This window comes from Pogona vitticeps, chromosome 1, assembly GCF_051106095.1.
Source record: "Pogona vitticeps strain Pit_001003342236 chromosome 1, PviZW2.1, whole genome shotgun sequence".
Taxonomy (NCBI): Eukaryota; Metazoa; Chordata; class Lepidosauria; order Squamata; family Agamidae; genus Pogona; species Pogona vitticeps.
The window spans coordinates 239,471,119-239,488,933 of record NC_135783.1 but is presented as its reverse complement, the minus strand read 5'-3'; the positions used below and the strand labels follow the sequence as shown (position 1 = coordinate 239,488,933).

Below are 17,815 nucleotides of genomic sequence, written 5' to 3'. Positions count from 1 at the left end.
ATGGTGCAAATCATATAGATGAATTCCCTCCAAACTCACACATCTTTCAAAGCTAATGCATCAATCACAACATAGAGCGGTTAAAAAAGAAAAGCCAACTAATTTGAGGTTTGAGGCAAGCTTCTGTTGGAATAGACAGTGGCTGAAATCCTGTTACACAACTTCACATGTGCAACAGTCTTGATGTTATTAGCAGTGGCAAATAAAAAGCTGCCTTTGTCAATTTCAGGGTGTATGCAACACCACTGCATTGTGTAAGAATTCTGTGCACCCTGAAATCTCCTTTAAACATTGATGATTTGCCTTTAAATAGTGGCAATTAGCCATTGATGATGACAACATTAGCATTGTACATGCAGAGCTGTGCAACATTTCCTTTTCTTCTTAAAGAAGCATTTTTCAAATGATTTATTAACTGTAGCATCTGGCTCTGCTATTAATTTGATGGCAATTACTGTGTATCAGTAAAACTGCATAGGATTGATGTAACTGGCTGTTCATTTAAGTCAGGGGTCTCAAACATGCGGCTCAGGGGCCATTTGCAGCCCACCGGATGATAGTTTGTGGCCCCCCCGCCTTGCCTGCCCCCCCTGAAGCGCCCAGGCGTCCTCTGCTGTCAAGAGTCAAAAAAAGCCTCGCCTTGCTCGCCGCCTCTCTCCCAAGACAGCGCCTCTTGCACCCTCCATCCAGAACTGCAGCCTGCCAGCCTGCCTGCCTGTCTGCCTGCCAGCTGGCAGGCTACAGTTCCAGATGGAGGGTGCAAGAGGCGCTGTCTTGGGGGAGAACCGGCAAGCGAGGCGCACTGCTGGCCCTTTCCCCCAAGCGCCCAAGCTGCCACCGAGAGATGCCTGAGAGTGGTGCTCACTCCCAGCCCGTCATCAAAGAGCGCCTCCAAGCCACCAACAGCAGCCACTGCCTCCTCTTCCAAGGAAGCAGCTCTCTGGCTCTCTTGGCATGCCCAGCACCAGCCCAGCCAGCGGCTGCCTCAGCACCCAGCAGTGCTTCCTCCTGCTCCTCCTCCTCTTCATCCTGCTTCAGCTGCCTCGGAGGCTGCCTGGATTCACCTTGCAAAGTTTGCTCCTCTGTTGTGGTGGGGGTAGCTGCTGCTGCTGAGTGCACCTTTTTTGAGGGGGGCCCTCAGAGGAAGGTTACCGGTCTTCTGTATGTGTGTGTGTGTGTGTGTGTGTGTGTGTGTGTGTGTGTGTGTGTGTGTGTGTGTGTGTGTGTGTGTGAGAGAGAGAGAGAGAGAGAGAGAGAGAGAGAGAGAGAGCATCCAACTAGTTATCTTTCAAGTATTTCCTCCAAAGCCAGTGAGTTGAAAAACATGACCAGGAAAAACTAAGTTTTAAGACACACCCAACAGTGCAAGAGAGGTTGTGTGTGTGTGTGTGTGTGTGTGTGTGTGTGTGTGTATGCACGCACACACCTGTGGGGGGCCCTGCTCCGTTCTGTTTAATTTCGCTGGTATCAGTGGGGGCTTTTCTCCTTTGGCAAGGCGAGTTCTGTGTGGGTTTTTTTATTTTATGTCGTGCCCTCCTCCCCCCCCCCGGCTAGGCGGTCGCTAGCGCTCCCTCCCTTCTCTGCTTCTTCGTCCTGCTGCTGCTGGTGGTGGTGGTTGTGAAGAAGGAGCCGGAGGGGGTCGTGACCAGCGACGAGGGCTCGTGCACCCCTCCTCCTCCTCTGAGCACCAGCCGGGCTAAGGAAACTCTTGGGCACTTGCTCCGCTTGGCGGAAAATCTGATGTGGCCCAGCCTCACCCAGACTCTGCCTCCAGTGGCCCCCAGGTAAATTGAGTTTGAGACCCCTGATTTAAGTGGATGGAATATTTCTTATTTTCAAATAAGAAATGTCTTGTCACATAATTTATGAATAAGTGGTATATACATATCAGGTAATACAAATAGTATAAAAACATTTCCCCAACCTCTCTACCAAAACAGGCATATTTAACAAAATAAATTAGCTAAATGACATTTTAAAAAATCAGTCAAAGAGAGAAAGTATCCCCACCCACCCACAGCAGGGGGGAAAATCATCAGGAAAAGCAAGCAAGCAAATAAAGTTTAAAAATACAGTTAAAGCCTGCTCCCTGCAACCAAAGATGATAAGAGTTCTCTTACCCCTACCATTTGATAGGGCAGCAGCAAAAATAATCCAAGAAAGGGGAAAACCAAAGAAAAGGGAAATCCCCAAGAAATTTTTAAAAAAATCCCTAAGAGTGATGCTGGCACAGGCAGGTTGCCTGGCAGAGGTAGCAGCTTTAACACAAAAAACGACACCCCCAAAAAGAAAATAATAGTAAGGCCAAAAAATTAAAGGATTCAAGATAGAGGAAAAGAGATAGGCAGCATAATTCAAAGACGGAGAGCACTAGGTGCTCAAGAAATGACTGGAGCAAATAAAGTGTACTGGGTTCAACCATCCAAATCTTTTGCAAAATTCCCACTCCCCTTGGACATTCTGATTGACTACTGGCAGCAACTCTTGCAGTACTATTGGATGAAAAATTTCCTGGGGAATTTGACAGACAAAGGATGAAAGAAAGGTTGTACCAAAGAGGGAACATGAGAAAACACAAAACCTTTACCCTTCTTTCAGTATGAATATGATTATGAATCATTTGTGGTTCTGTTTCAGCAATCAACAAAAGAATACAGGAACAAAGAATGTTTTGTGTTTTTTCATTTTGTTTAAACATGGAATGCCCATCCCTAATTATTGTATCACATACATAACATTTTAAATTTAAAATTATGTTTCCTGTCAGCTCTGCCCACTGGACTGCAAAACAGAAGCATTTTTGCTCTTTTCACAGATTTCCCAAACAACATTAACAGCCTGTCAACACTGGCGTATAGATTGTCATATGGATCATTGTTGGCACTGTTTGGATTGAGCTTAATGACAGCATCCGCCTGTGTTTCTAGTTAAAACAATCAATCATTCCCTTTTAAGAACTGCTGTGCACCTTTCTGGGATAGCACTTGTTGCATGCATTCTTGTTGGCATGATTCAGCGCTGTCAGCAATAGAAACTGTCCCAAACGTTGTGCCCTTCCATTTCCATGCTTAAAAGCAGGCACCATACAGTGACCAAAGCACTGCGTTTGCATGTTGGTTTGTTTGGGGTTTTTTAACTAAGTTCCATTATTGTAAAACAATCCCTCCTATCATTCCCACCTACCCCCATTGCAACCTACCTCTGAGCTTATGCATAGGGTTCAAGTCAGAAGCTTTGACCGAGGACAGTCACATACCAACTGCACAAGCAAAAAAGGTGGCAGTATGAGGGAGAGCAAACAAGCAAACTTCTCAGGACAGGAGAAGAGGGCCCACAGAACAACCTCAAATATGGACAGAAAGATCCTTTAAGTGAAAGTTAAAATAGATTGCACTGAAGATATGGATCTTTTAAACTTGGACTAGACCACACCAGTGTGGACAAACCATAAGTTTATCAGACCTGGCCTGCTTGTGTCTGACGTTCTATTCTCCAAAGGATTTTTTTTCTCTGTTACTCTTGTCAATTTCAGTGTCTTACCCATCCAGTTTCAAATGGCATCCTATAGTGATTAATAAAAACAATCTGAAATTGACAAGGATAATAACTTGAAATTCCTAAGATCAAAAAGAAGTAGAAAAATAGTGTAGAAGCACATGCAGCAGAGAACAGGATCAAATTTAATCTGGTGCAAAAAAAATTCAACAAGAAAGGCACAAAGCTAATCAAAACAAAACCCAGTGCTTGGCATTTTGCCCTCCTGCTGCCCTAGGATATATCCTTGTATCTGAGGAGGTCCCAAAAGGACTCCTTACTAGGGCAAAATATGGAAAAAGCACAGAGATTTAAAAGAAAGAATTGTAAAGTGCTTGTTATAGCCCTAAGTGCAACCCTACCTGTGAGGAGAGTTCAAAAATGCAAAGAGCTGGATAGATCTGTAGCAATAATGGAATCATGTACAGTATTTTGTAAAGTTAACCATTCTTAGTTGCCCATACCCCAAATACAACCCTCAAATACTTGGCATTAAAACAGAATAGCTTGCATCAACACACTATTTCTGGGAAATTTGATTTCACTCCCAGCTGTTGTGCATCTTGCAGTTCAGCTCAGAAGAAGCAGGAAAGCCCATTTGGGGTGGCAGATGATAGCATCCTCACTGCTGCTCAGAAGATCCTGGGGCTCTAACCCTGCAAGCCCTGGTTCCCCCACATGGCCTTGGAGCCTTGCAGACAGGCAAGTGAACTTTCAGAAAGAAATCGGTTGGCAGGAAAGGAGTTAAGAACTTTATTCCACCCTTTCCTTTGGCAATGTTTCAGATCCTCGCCTCCACCCCCTGCTCTGCAGTAAAGAAGCAATATCTGGTTAACACTGCAAGTGGCTTCATAACCTTCACGCCATTCCGCTTGGTCCTGTTTATAGATTGTTAAAGACTGCATTTTTATTTGGCACCCCTTCAGTCTGCTTTTGAATAATTTCCGATGTTATCCTGCACTTCATTTTCACGCTCCCCACTCCCTCCTCCCATTTCCTCCAACTTAATATTAAATACCAAAACATAATCTGTTGGACCCTGGCCAAATTGCAGACACACTTCAAAGCATCCCGCATCCTTTGGGGACAGGCAATCATTCCCCTCCCTCCCTGTATGAAACATCCTGTTGTACCGCCACATGATAAGCCCCCATGTGGATAACCATCTGCACCCGCACTCGCTCCTCAGACCACTAACTACCCTGTTTTCCTCCTGGGAAATTGGTTCCTGGGCCTTGATGTGAATGAACCTACCCATCTTCACAGCACAGACCGACTCCTGGAATCCAAAATGGGCATTGGGAAAATGAGAATCTGAGTGAACTGCCTTGTCCCTTCTTATAACTGCCCTTACTTTAATAGCAGCTTGATGCACAGGCATTTATCAGCATGTACAAATCCCAAGATCTATTCATAGTCTCTTTGGTTGCAAGAATCAGATGGTGATTGCCAGAGCAGGTAAGATGCGATCAGAAGGATAACTTGGGAAATGCAGTTTTAGCACTCAAGTTTCCAGAATCCCCTGGCCAGCATCCTTGTCCAAAACTAACTGCATTCAAATCTCTTGCTCAGGAGAAAGATCTGGGGTGGGGTTTGGGATTTGTAGCAGGCAGACAATAATTTCTAACTCCACCTAGAGGCAGGTTTCTTTAATTCAGTACTAAGGAAAATCATTTTCCCCAGAATTCTGGCTAGTAGATCATGCAAAGCTGATTAAATCAAAAGCAAAATGTTTATGGACCTGAAGATCAGGTTGTATTGGTACACCTCTTCCCTTCCAGGGCTCATCCACTGGCAAAAGAGGGCAAAAGAGAAAGAGAAGATTTAAGAATGACAAAGCTTACTGCTTTGGATTGAAACCAGTGAAAATGCTGAAGCTGACCCCCCCCCCTGCCAAAAACCTCTGGGAGGCTTCAGCACTGGCTGACCAGTGCTGTTCTTGCCCAGGAGAGGCAGCCAACAGCTCTATTTTTCCATTAAACAGGCATGCGATTTGAGAGCTTTCACTCAGGTCTGTAGTAAAAAGCTTACTCTGGGTTATCTGAAATGTGTCCTTCCAGCCACAGACACTGATGAGTCTGAAGAGGGAGAGCTCAAGGTTTATCTATATCAGTGGTTCCCAACCTTTGGTTCACAGATTTTCCTAGACTAAAACTCCCAGAAGCCTTCACCAGTAGCTGTGATAATCAGGAATTCTGGGAGTTGTAGTCCAAGAACATCTGGGGACCCAAGGCTGGGAACCACTGATCTAAGGTCCTGAGACCCCTGACTCATGTGGATAGCAGAGACTCTCCCTCTGAAGCCCCCTTACCTTCTATGTAGAGATGGTGAGGGGAGCAGAGACAAAATGCTCTGCTGTGCGCTGGAGTATCCTTCATGTGTTATCTAGTACAAATCCATTAGGTAAGGAGAGGCAGCCACCTCAGGTAGCAGGCTGTGGCTGTCAGAGAAAGAGCAGAAAAATGTTAATTCTGTAATTTGGTGTTTAATGTGTTGTTCTTGTTGTTGTTCTTGTTGTTGTTACTGCCAGAATTGAAAACAAGAAGGGAGAGGTTTTATGCTTAATCTAGCTAAATAGAATGGCTGGCTTTGGCTACGACTTAACTTGCAGAAAAATGTCTTGAGTTAGTCCAGATTCCAGGCCTTGGAGCTTCCCCACAAGGCCTTCTCTGCCCTATTTCGCTCTCTACACTTCATCTTTATAGCCAGAACTCCACTGATCATAGCAGGACCAATTGGGACCACTCGAGACATCCATCTGTGGCACAAAGGTGGTAGGTAGTCATTATGTCCTCACTTCAGGAAGAGGCCTGGTGGCCTGTGAGCAGCAGCATTGCTATCCAAGGACTTGTATGGAATCTGTTGCCAAGTCCAGAGGGCCTGGCATCTGCTCTGAAACGAAATTACTTTGAGAAAGAGTTCCCAAAATTCAACCCAAGCTTTGGCAGCCCCTATAAATGTCTCCAATAGGTGGGAAAGAAGTCTTGAATGACTCGCTGGGGACAAGTGGCAGTAGCTGGGTTTTGTTTTGTTTTCCCAGAACAGACCTCCTCTGAGGGCTCTGAGCGCGACGGATAAGGCCAAGCAGTTGGCTCCTCCAGAGGCAGCATTCCTTGTTACCAAAAGGGCTGCAGGACTGGCATAAAAACAGAGCGCCAGAATATATGACAGCAAAGTCAGCACTGACTCAAGCAGAAGATGAAAAGGTTGTTTTTATAGAAGACATGTTCCCAACCCAACATTCAGGTCACAGTAACACTGTAACCACAATGCCCTTTCTCTCTGCTATAGGAAAAACATCCAGCACAGTTTTTAAGCTGTAACTTAATAATGCAAGTCAATGGCTAGGAATCCAAAAGCCTCAAGTGGAAATCAAATTATGTTTTCTTGGATGGGTTAGCTACAATTTTGCAAACTGTGCTTCTCAAGAGGCTCAGTATTGCCACTGGGAATAATTAACATTAATTGTAATTAGTGTGTATTAATTTAATTAGCTAGGATGCCTTTGATAAAAGCTTTCCTCATGAATGGTGTCCCCTTTCAGCTTTCAATTTTCCATTCGCTGTTCTCAAGGGGATAAATGTAAGTGTGAAGAGGGGACAAGTCCAGTCACCAAGGCAACCAGATCTTCACTCCAAGTCAATGATTCTCCTGTCTCTATTGCTCAGTTGAAAGTTTATGCTGTGGTTTGTTGAAACCTAATGTACGAACCTCCCTCTCCTAATAAGTCATGTTAACCAGCCACAAACCATCATGTGAACCCAAGGCTTTTGTTGGCTTATGAACTTGGGCTTGTTTAAATTCTGGCTTCTCGTGACAGCTGAACCCACAAACATACTGCCCCTGATGTGTAAAGGTGCCAATCAAGAGCTTTGTTTGGTTTCACCTTTGTTATCGTATTGCTCTAGTCACATGGTATTTGGGACACCACTGTATTAGCTAAGATCAAAAAAATGAAATATCTCTCGCAACCACAATAAAAGCAATGCCAAAGAGCTAGATGGTGATTCCCAACCTTGGGTAAGCCAGGTGTTCTTGGACTGCAACTCCCAGAAACCACAGCCACCACAGGTGGTGGTGAAGGCTTCTGGGAATTGCAGTCCAAGAACACCTGGCTAACCCAAGGTTGGGAACTACTGAACTAGTAGATAAAGGAAGACATGGCTGCAAACAGGTAATAACAATGCACAAAAGAGAGGGAAGTGCAACAGGTAGTTTGATTTTGTGTGTGTTTCGGATAATTTCACCCATCAGAATTCGCAACATTCCTATTTAAGACCAAACCTCACAAAAAGTAAGACTCGCTGTAGCTATAACATTGCATGCTCAAAAGTAATAGCTAGAATGGGAAAGCTGTGCTGTTGTCACTGCTGCTGATGAGCCACATGCCCAAGACGTTGCTGAAGAGCTTTTCCTCCCTTTAGAAAAGCTGGATGAACTTGTCTCTTCCCTCCACCCAAATTACTTTGCCCAGAAATAGGATGGCATATTTTGAGGGACCATTTGTTCACAGCTCTGTGTTTACTTTTGCAGTTGCTGACTAGAGTGCAGCAGTTAAAAGCGCAGGAGGAGCACTGTCGGGGCGGGGGGAGAGAATAGCTTGTTTGGAAAAACAAGACACAAATATTTGCAATAAGCAAATTAAATAGAAATTGAAAAACAAACACTTCGACAATCAGCTGCTGCAGGCAATCAACAACAAACTTTGTATAATCAGATGTGATATGTGTATTTTGATAAAATATTCAAATAAATCAAGAATTAAAATCTATTATCTATCCTAATAGCAACAGAAATGGAAAAGAGACTGTTTTAGTGCAAACCATGGTAAAATCCCAAATCCATCCCTTGTCCCCCATGACAGATTGGAGGGCCTCCAGGCCTGGAACCACAAGGGCAGAAAATTGCTGCCACTGATCCACTCTAATTAATAGTAGCAACTGAGAAACTTTTTTGCTGCCTTGCAATGCATGTTGTAACTGTTCCAATACAATGGTGCCTCAACTTATGACCATCCCAACATACGACCATTTCGAGTTGCGAACAGCTCCGGCCGCAAAATTTTGCTTTGACTTATTGTTGTTGCAGTTTGTGTCATTCTGCCAACTCCTGCGACGTTGCTGGAACAAGTTGTATTGGCTCTTGCCTTTCCATTGAACCATTTCAGCAATGTGGAGAGGAGGGATCTGCTGCTTGGGTAACAGCCTATCCTCCATATTACTTTACCCAGGCTTCATGCTCTGGAGAGGACACTCCTCAATTCAGAGCATGTTACCATAGTCTCTCGAGACTGAAGGATGCCTATGCTGTTGTTTTGGTGATTTTTTTTTCTTCAGCCGGAATGGATTAATTGCATTTCAGTGCATTCCTATGGGAAATGGTGCTTTGACTTACTACCATTTTGAGTTATGTCCATCTTCTGGAACGGGTTATGGTCATAAGTCAAGGCACCACTGTACCAGGTATGAGTGGAAATTTCATGTTGATTTGCTCTTCATATGAATTCATTAAAATTCACAGTTTTGTGGGGTTTTTTCATATTAGGGATGGAAAGAACTTTAGATTTGAACATTCTTGTGGGAGGAAACCAACACTAAAAGGTTCGGCCCTCTAGGCCCAGCACTTAGAAAGAAAGCTCAGCTCTTTCACGTCTGGGTTGGAATCCCTACAGATTGAACTATGTTCAGGCCACATAAAGGTTACAACCTCTTTCCTCTGAGAGGATCCTCATCTTTAACAGCTACATGGCAGACAGATCAAGCAAAGCCTTCTCTATGCTGGGAACAACTGTACCTACTAACATTTAGCCAGAGCAACTAAAGAATAAATTTAATTTCTGCTTGCTTTAGAAACATTGATCAAAACAAATGTCTTCATGTTTGGGAGACAAAGAGCATAAGGATTAATAAATTCTAATGCAGGAGTTTGGAAATGACAACAGTCCGTGGGAGAAATGATTTCCGTTGATCCTGTCGAAAAGGATGAGCTTCCCAGAAGACCTTCATACTTCCCGGCGGTCTTTGTTATTAATAAGATGCTTGTGTTTATGCAGCTTTCAAATGAAGTTTAAAACTTAAGTCAAGCGATGATTCAACAGGCTTGGATTTCACGTAGTTCCCGTTGCTTCAAGTCCATCAGCCTTGCACTTGTTTGCATTGGCAGAGGCCAGTCTTATTCGTTACAGTTCCAGCTTCCATTTATAGGCATATGTGCCCCATGTTATTCCTTTAAATCACAACACTTCGAAGAGCTGACCAAAAAAAACCCAGCACTATGCACAGCAGCTCAGCTTGAACTGAGTCCTTGAATGTTTGATGAGAGCCAATTATTGTCAAGCCCACCTCCTTCATCCCCCAGTTCCAAACAGAAAGGCATTCGTTTCCCATATTGAGATGTACAACAGCCAAGGGGTGAAGAAGAAACACATTTTGATTTGGGTTTTTTTAAAATATAAGCATTCATTTGAATGTATATTAATGAATCCTATCCACAAGAATTTGCTTGCAATAAGAACCACTAATGTATTCTCGAAGGCTTTCACAGACAGGATCCGATAGTTGTAGGTTTTTTTGTTATGGGTGTATTGTTGTGATAAAGGGGGAGATTATCTGTCACTGTTGTTGATGGGTGTTGTTAGCTAGTCTTTTGTGTGCAGTTTGCTGAATTTTTTTCAGTGCTGGGAGCCAGCCTTTGTTGAGTTTTAGACTTTCTTCATTTTTGTTGAAGTTTTCCTGATGTTTGTGGATGTCAATGGCTTCCCTGTGTAGTCTAACATAATGATTGCTAGTGTTGTCCAGTACTTCTGTATTTTTAAATAGGATTTCATGTCTAGCTTGTTTCAGGGCATGTTCAGCTACTGCCGATTTTTCCAGTCTGCAGTGTCTTTTGTGTTCTTTGATTTTGGTGTGAACATTGCATTTTGTGGCCCCAATATATACCTGGCCACAACTGCAAGGTATCTGGTATACTCCTGCAGTGGTGAGGGGGTCCCTTTTGTCCTTTGCTGACTGTAACATTTCCTCTATTTTTGTGGTGGGCCTGAATACTGTTTGTAGGGTGCAGCCTGTTTCTTCATAGATGGTGCTGCAGCAAGAGGGTTGGGAAGAGGTATTCAACAACTATCCAAGGTCCTCAAGACAGGTACTTCTCCTGCAATGAACAATGCCTATAAAAATAACTTGGAAAAGGACCCTCATTCAACACTCTGAATAGTTCTCCTCTATATTTTTTTGGAAGCTAAGCAAAGACACACACATGGTGGGACTCATTGTAGTGGAAGTGATCTCACGTTCCTTTAAACCTGACTGTGGCCCATTCTGAGAACCTTCATAGTGTAAGTGTTTTAATTCCATCTATAAATGTGTGCACCTGCATGCACACCTCAACCTGTCCAGGTATGTTGCTAGGTATTCAAATCCAGGCGTATTGCTAAGAAAATCTTATGCAGGTGTCTTGCTAGCCATATGGGAGCCTATGCCAATAGGATATATATCTGCATAAAATTAGTATATCCTAATGTTTATCAACATTTTATATGTAGGAACTGAAGCATATAGGAATATTTCTTTCTTTCTTTCTTTCTTTCTTTCTTTCTTTCTTTCTTTCTTTCTTTCTTTCTTTCTTTCTTTCTTTCTTTCTTTCTTTCTTTCTTTCTTTCTTTCTTTCTTTCTTTCTTTCTTTCTTTCTTTTGAACCTAGTTGTTATAACATACTTTCCCCATTAGGTCAGAACATCACATATGAATCCCTGGATTACCATATAGGTTTTGAGTGGCTAGGTCATAAAGTATTTCCAAATCCACCTTGGTTTCTCTTTTCTTCTGGGTGCAGTGGGGTCACTGCCAAGTTTGTAATCGCTATCTTCTGCTTCTGCTTTAATTGTGTCCTCTTGAATGGAGGTAGACAAACAATTCTGGCCAAAATAATCCTGGTGGCATGGCTTGAATTGGAGAAGCCACACACAACCCTAATAAAAGTAGCCATCTTTGTTTGACTTTTCTGCACTGAACAAGTGTTAATTTGGGAGTCTGAACACCAAAGGAAATTGTGGGAGTGTATATCAGGAGAAGTAAACAGCAGAGACAATTGCCTGTATAGCTAGTTGAGCCTCTACATCTGTCAAATTTGTTTGCTCATTTTGCAGGAAGTGACTTAACGACTGAGATGTTTGAGCCAATGCTAAACCCAAGAGGCCTATACAGGAATATCTTGCTGAAAGTATGATGTAATCCTCACTGGTTTTGTATTGCCATTTATTAAAAAAAATTAAAAAGATAAAAACTAGAGGGCATGATTTATAATTCAAAGATGCATAAACTAAATAGAGAAACCACCTTTATTCTGTGCATGGAATACCTTTCCATTGCCACCAGCATAAGTATGTACCAACAAGATTTGTACATCTGAAGGGTTCAGAGAAGTTAGCTGAGCAAGCTGACTTAAGGACAGTGTCAAGAGAAAGGAGGACATAAATCATTGTTGCTGTTTTGTTAACATTAATGTATTTTTCAAAAACATTAGGGTGAGCCAGAGTATCTACTTTCTAGATTGCAGGTATTTTTCCCATGTTGTATGGGATAATGATGGGCATTTATTCACACACTCAGACTATACTGAAGCTTTGGAAAGGTCCAGATGGTGATCATTCCTCCCACTTTGCGGTAATTTCTCCTTTCACTTAGCTGGAACTTATCCAAGGCTCCCTTTCTGCCTTAGCCACTACTGAGCCAAAAGTGAGCTACAGTCATAAATCAGTCTTCTTCCATTCATAAACATGAATCCTTAGTCACTTTTCTCTGAATTCCCTCCAGTTTGTCTGCAACCATTGTAGAAATGAGTTGGTTTGCCCAGAGGCCCCATCTTTCAGCTAAGATTGCCTGACTAATATTTCAGTATTGAGAGACATTTTGGGTGACGGTGATCTTTGAAATAAGAGACATTGGTTAAATTTGGATTCTTGAAGTAAGAGATCTGATCATCCCAATTCATGGACAGAACTGCTAAGTGAGGTCTTAAGGAACCAGGGAGGAACATGAATAGGTGGTAATGCTTTAGTCTATAATGTAATACAAAACAGACCTGACTTTTCTGAGTGCATCAGTATAGTCAGATCAACTTTTTTTTAATCAAAGACATTTTTGAAATAGCTTCCACAAAGTTCCATCTTCATGTCCTTGCCGTAATGAAGCTATTTTGTGGTTCTGCTAAGTGTTGTGATAATCGATAGAGCATTATAAACTGGAATTCTCAGGAAATAGTTGGGTAGACTTTTGGAAAAGGACTTATTTCAAATTGTTCAGAAAGACCTTTGGACTCATTGTTGCTCAACCTCAAAAGGCTCTCACGTTTTACCCTCTGATTCCAAGAATTAGTAGATGTGGAGTTTTAAGAAGGCTTCAAAAGTATCTAAGGCCTTTCAGACCTTTACATTTGCATTTATGACAGGATCATGAAAAATGACACCATACCTGCCTTTATGTAGTTTCCTCTGGAAAAGTGCCTTTATTTGGCAAAGGCACTTGTGGGGAAAAAAACATGGAAGTGTACACAGAACAAAAGAGAAAATACAACTCCATTGCAGTGGAAAATTGTCAAAACTCCTTGCTTTGATATTCTTACCAGCAGCAAAGAAGCTCCCCAATGCAGCACAAGGAGAGCATTTTCTGGGATATACTGTATATGTGAATGTGCACCAGACTGTACATCAATGCTTCCTCCCAGGTTCACATCAGAGGAGAGGTTATAAAAAATAGCTGGCTGTAGCATAATGCAGAGTGAAATGGTTGTCTCAGAAAACAGATGCCATGTGGCATGCTATGTATTCATTCATTCCATTTCTAAACTACCCCGTTAGTGCAATACACTATTCTGGGCGATGAACAATCTAAAAGCCAAACAAAAACAGGCAGATAGTGAACCAAACAATAAAAGTAAGCAAGGGTAAGATAAACATATCGAATTTGAAGGCAAAGTGGTGCAGTGCTTCATAAAAGAATGGCAGGTCAGTGGCAAAGGATAATCATATGAAGTTGCCATTGAATGCATCTCTAAAGAGCACTGTTTTCAGGAGGCAGGCAGGGGGCCAGGCATAGTTCAACCAGGAATCAGTTGCAAACAATAGGCACCACCATTGAAAAGGCCTGGCTTCTTGTTTATTTTAATTTTTTTGCCTTCTTTGGTGTAGCGACACAGAGAAGCATTGTCTGGGCAGATCTGGTGGTGCAGGTAGATTATCTTGGGGGAATAGTGCTCTGCCGGGTAATGGAATCCCAAACCATGGAGAGCTTTATATGTGAGTAACAAGACCTTGATACTCAGACATGAGCACAAGGGGCTATGGTGGAAGCTCTGGGACCATTCTGTTCTGCTTGGGGGGGGGGGGGTAGGACTATATGTCCCAAAGAGCCTGCTGTGTGTCTCCTAAGCAAACTTGCTATCTGTAAGTGAAATGGGAGATAATATTCTATGACAAGCAACCCAGCTTTTGTCTGTGGTGAGAGTGTAATCCTTTTCTCCACTTCAGGCAGTGACACATATTGGGATACCCCTGAAAATGATTACATCAAGGCCAAGTTGCTAAATACTTTTCACAAATAGATTGGGGGGGGAGAGAGAGAGAGAATTGTACTCACTGGAAAAGACCCTGATGTTGGGAAAGTGTGAAGGCAAGACGAGAAGGGGACAACAGAGGACGAGATGGTTGGACAGTGTCATCGAAGCCACCAACATGAATTTGATCAAACTCCGGGAGGCAGTGGAAGACAGGAGGGCCTGGCGTGACCTAGTCCATGGGGTCACGAAGAGTCGGACATGACTAAATGACTAAACATCAACAACATGAGTTCTACCTTGGCTGTTATGTCAAAGTCAGATTCAGGTCCACACACTCCTAGGTAGAAGAGTCAGGCCATAGACAGAACAGCTTCCAAGGTATCTTCAGGTATTCATATTGTATTTGTCAGCTGTCTTGGGTCCCTACTTTGGGAGAAAGGTTAGATAGGCAGGCAGGCAGGCAGGCAGGCAGGCAGGCAGGCAGGCAGGCAGGCAGGCAGGCAGGCAGGCAGGTAGGTAGGTAGGTAGGTAGGTAGGTAGGTAGGTAGGTAGGTAGGTAGGTAGGTAGGTAGGTAGGTAGGTAGGTAGGTAGGTAGGTAGGTAGGTAGGTAAGCTCTGTAAGCTTTGTAAGGTTTTGGCTACTTAAGTATTCACTTACGAAAAACTTCCATGTGGTAGCCCTATAACAGGGCACGTAAGTGACTGAGTAGTCCAAAGCATAACAATCTATGTAGTCCAGAGCCTTTGTTTAAAATGTTATAGATTTACTTGTTGTTTGTAGTGAAGACAGTCTTTTTAGGCCTTAAGCATGACATATATTCTTTGGTTTGCTATAGGCCAAGGGGTCACATCCAAAACAGCAACTGATCTGTTTTCAGCCATCTCCTTTTTTTTTTCATGATAGTCTGTCTAGTACAAGAGACCCACTACACTCACCAGGCACAATTTAAAGTGCTGGTTTTAATCTATAAAGCCCGAGAGGCTTTTGTCTTGGTTCTGGCACCTTCACAGCTGTGTCTGATGGGTACCCAGGAGAGGGCCTTCTCTGTTGTTGCTCCTAGACTCTGGAATTCCCTCCCACTGGAAGCCAGGCTGACTCCATCTTTGCTCTCTTTCTGCAAGCACGCAAAGATCTTTCTCTTAAGGCAAGCCTTTCCTCCACACAAGGAGTGTGATGTTTAGATGGATTGTTATTCATTGCTTTGACTTAGATTTTTAGTACTACTTGTGTTTTCCATTTCTCAGAGTGACTTTTTTCTATACTTATTGATCTTTGCCTTAATATTGCCTGTTAAAGTTGTAAGATGGCTCCTTAATTCATTGTTCATAGTGCTAAACATTGTCTTTTAATGATGTTAACCACTGTTGTTTACTTGTTGTTTTTAACTTTAAATACTGCCTTTCATTGTTTGCTAGCTGCCTTGGGTCCTTTTCAAGAAGAAGGGTGAGGTAAAAATATTTTATACAAGACAAAATAATAAATGCTAAAATTTAACCTGTGTTAAAGAGTTCCTTCTGCATAGAAGTGGAGAATATGGGGTTCTCCAAACATTGATAATCTTCAACTCCCATTGGCCCTAGCCAACATAGACAGGGATAAGGGATCATGGGAACTGTAGTCCAGCAACCTCTGGAAGGCCACACCTGTCTCATTCCTGGCTCAGCAGAAAAGACAGAATGAAATGTGGATATCTTTTTTTTTTACCATGGTGTTCCTTCTTGAACTCCATGGTAATTGTTAGCTAATTATTATTACCTTTAAAGGTTTCCATTGACCTCGGTAACAAGCACTCACCACATTCGAATAAGCCAAAGAAGGCCTGACCACTGTGTTCTCTAATTGACACCAAGGGAGCTAAAATACACTGTGAAGATGAAGGAGAACAGAAGGAAACATTTTTTAAAATATTACTGTAAACAGAGTTATTGCAAAGTGAAAGTTTAGAGACTCCATCTCCAGTGTTTCAGTGCATAATATGATCTTCAAGATGATAGGATGGGTAGCCAATTCAAGGCTTAACAAGCGCTTGGAAAGGCGATCAGCTTTGACGGCACAAAGTTCTTGTTTATTTATGCCTAAGAGAACTGGATAGCTTATAATTTTGGGAAGAGAGTATTGCACGCTTCTGCAGAACACTCTTCCGTTGGTTATAGTTTGTGGGTAGTGATTGCTGTGTGTGATTCACAAGCTGCAAGCCAGCAGGCTGACTTGTGTACACATGAATGTCACAGAGACCAAGCACAAGAGATGGAATCATACACAGCCAAGTGGCTGAGGCACACATCATCGATTCCAAAGTTCAGAGGTGAGCATGAGTCTTCATCTAGCCAAAGCAGAACCATTTATCCAGAAGGGAGTTCTCGGCAGGCTGGGGAAATCACATCATTTTAAGAAGTAACAAATAAAACTTTATGAAATAAAAACCATAGAAGCAGGGAGCAAATAAGGACTGAATGTGCCCAGTTGCTATCACATGCTTAATGGCTATGCTTGGTGTCAGGCAATTGGCAAGACCAGAGGAGAGAGGAGGAGTGAACAGAATATAAGGGTGTATTCATCATGTAGAAGACTATAAGAGGACAAGTCTCTGTTTGAATGGCTGTCCAGCCCAAATCTGGTTTAAAGATGAAAGATAAGAAAAATTACTCTTACAAACAGCAACTATCAGAACTCCAGGCCACTACGTACACTAGGACTTATTCTCTAAAAAGTTACTTCCCCCATCTCTATTAAAAGAATATGTGGCCCATAAAATGAGCACAAAGGCTTCTTACCCTGCAATGGCAGAATGGCCTGCCTAGCCCACAGGTCATGAGTGATGAAAAACAAAGAAACCTAAGGAAGAAGAGAAGGACCTTTAAATTTGCCCATCAAATAGTAGCACTTGGAAAGAACGCTGGGGGCCTTTCTTAAGAATGACCATCATTAAAAAAATAACAGAAAGAGTTAATTGTTGTAATGGTCACAGTAGCAAAATTAACATTTGCAAAAAAAAAAAATGGAAAAGTGACAAACAAATTAATCTTGAAGACTGGTATAAAGAAACGTGGAGCTTATCCATCGTTGATAAGTTAACATGTGAAATGAAAATAAGAAGAGGAATGACCAAGTTTAACGATTTCAAAGATGTATGGAATTTATATTTGGAGTATGTATTTTCGAAAGGGAAAGATTATAGTCCAGCAGAAGAATCAATGTATTTTGAAGAAGTATGGGGTGAAAATAAGATATAAATGGATACTCCTGGTCACCTAGTCCCAAGGGTGAAGGTGGCACAGGTGGGGATAGTCCAATGTGCATTGTATGTAGTTATTATTGTATTTGTATTTTAATTTTAATATTAAATAAATATTTATTTAAAAAAATTAAAAAAGGCTGGGGGTCTATCCAAACGTATTAATTTTTTGTTGTTAAAATACTGCTTCCTTCATTATTGGCCTTGTTGTTTTTCCTACTATTGATATGATGCATGGCTTGATCCAATATGTTCAGTACTTTTTTTTTCCTTTCTGAAACATGGTTTATTTTGTTCTTGGGTTTTTTCCAGGGGCAGAGTTAAGCACTAGAGTTCTTACAATGAAGTTCTTTTATGAGCCAGAGGCTCTTGCTGAGAACTTTCTAATTTGCACACTTTTCATATTATTTTTAAAAGTTTCAAAGGAGATGCAGAAAAGTTGATTTGAAACATATTTGCTTTTCTGTGACCAGCCATGAGAAACCAGGACCAAAG

At 42.1% G+C, this 17,815-nt stretch overlaps 1 long non-coding RNA gene across 1 annotated transcript in view; it reads right to left on the bottom strand.

The window, feature by feature from the left end:
- Positions 1-17,381, bottom strand: part of LOC144584480 (uncharacterized) — a 191,339-nt gene extending 173,958 nt beyond the window's left edge. Inside the window, exon 1 of the long non-coding RNA XR_013538750.1 lies at positions 14,165-17,381. This is a non-coding gene — a long non-coding RNA (uncharacterized LOC144584480). The remainder of the gene's footprint in view (positions 1-14,164) is intronic.
- Between the last annotated feature and the right edge of the window lie 434 nt (positions 17,382-17,815).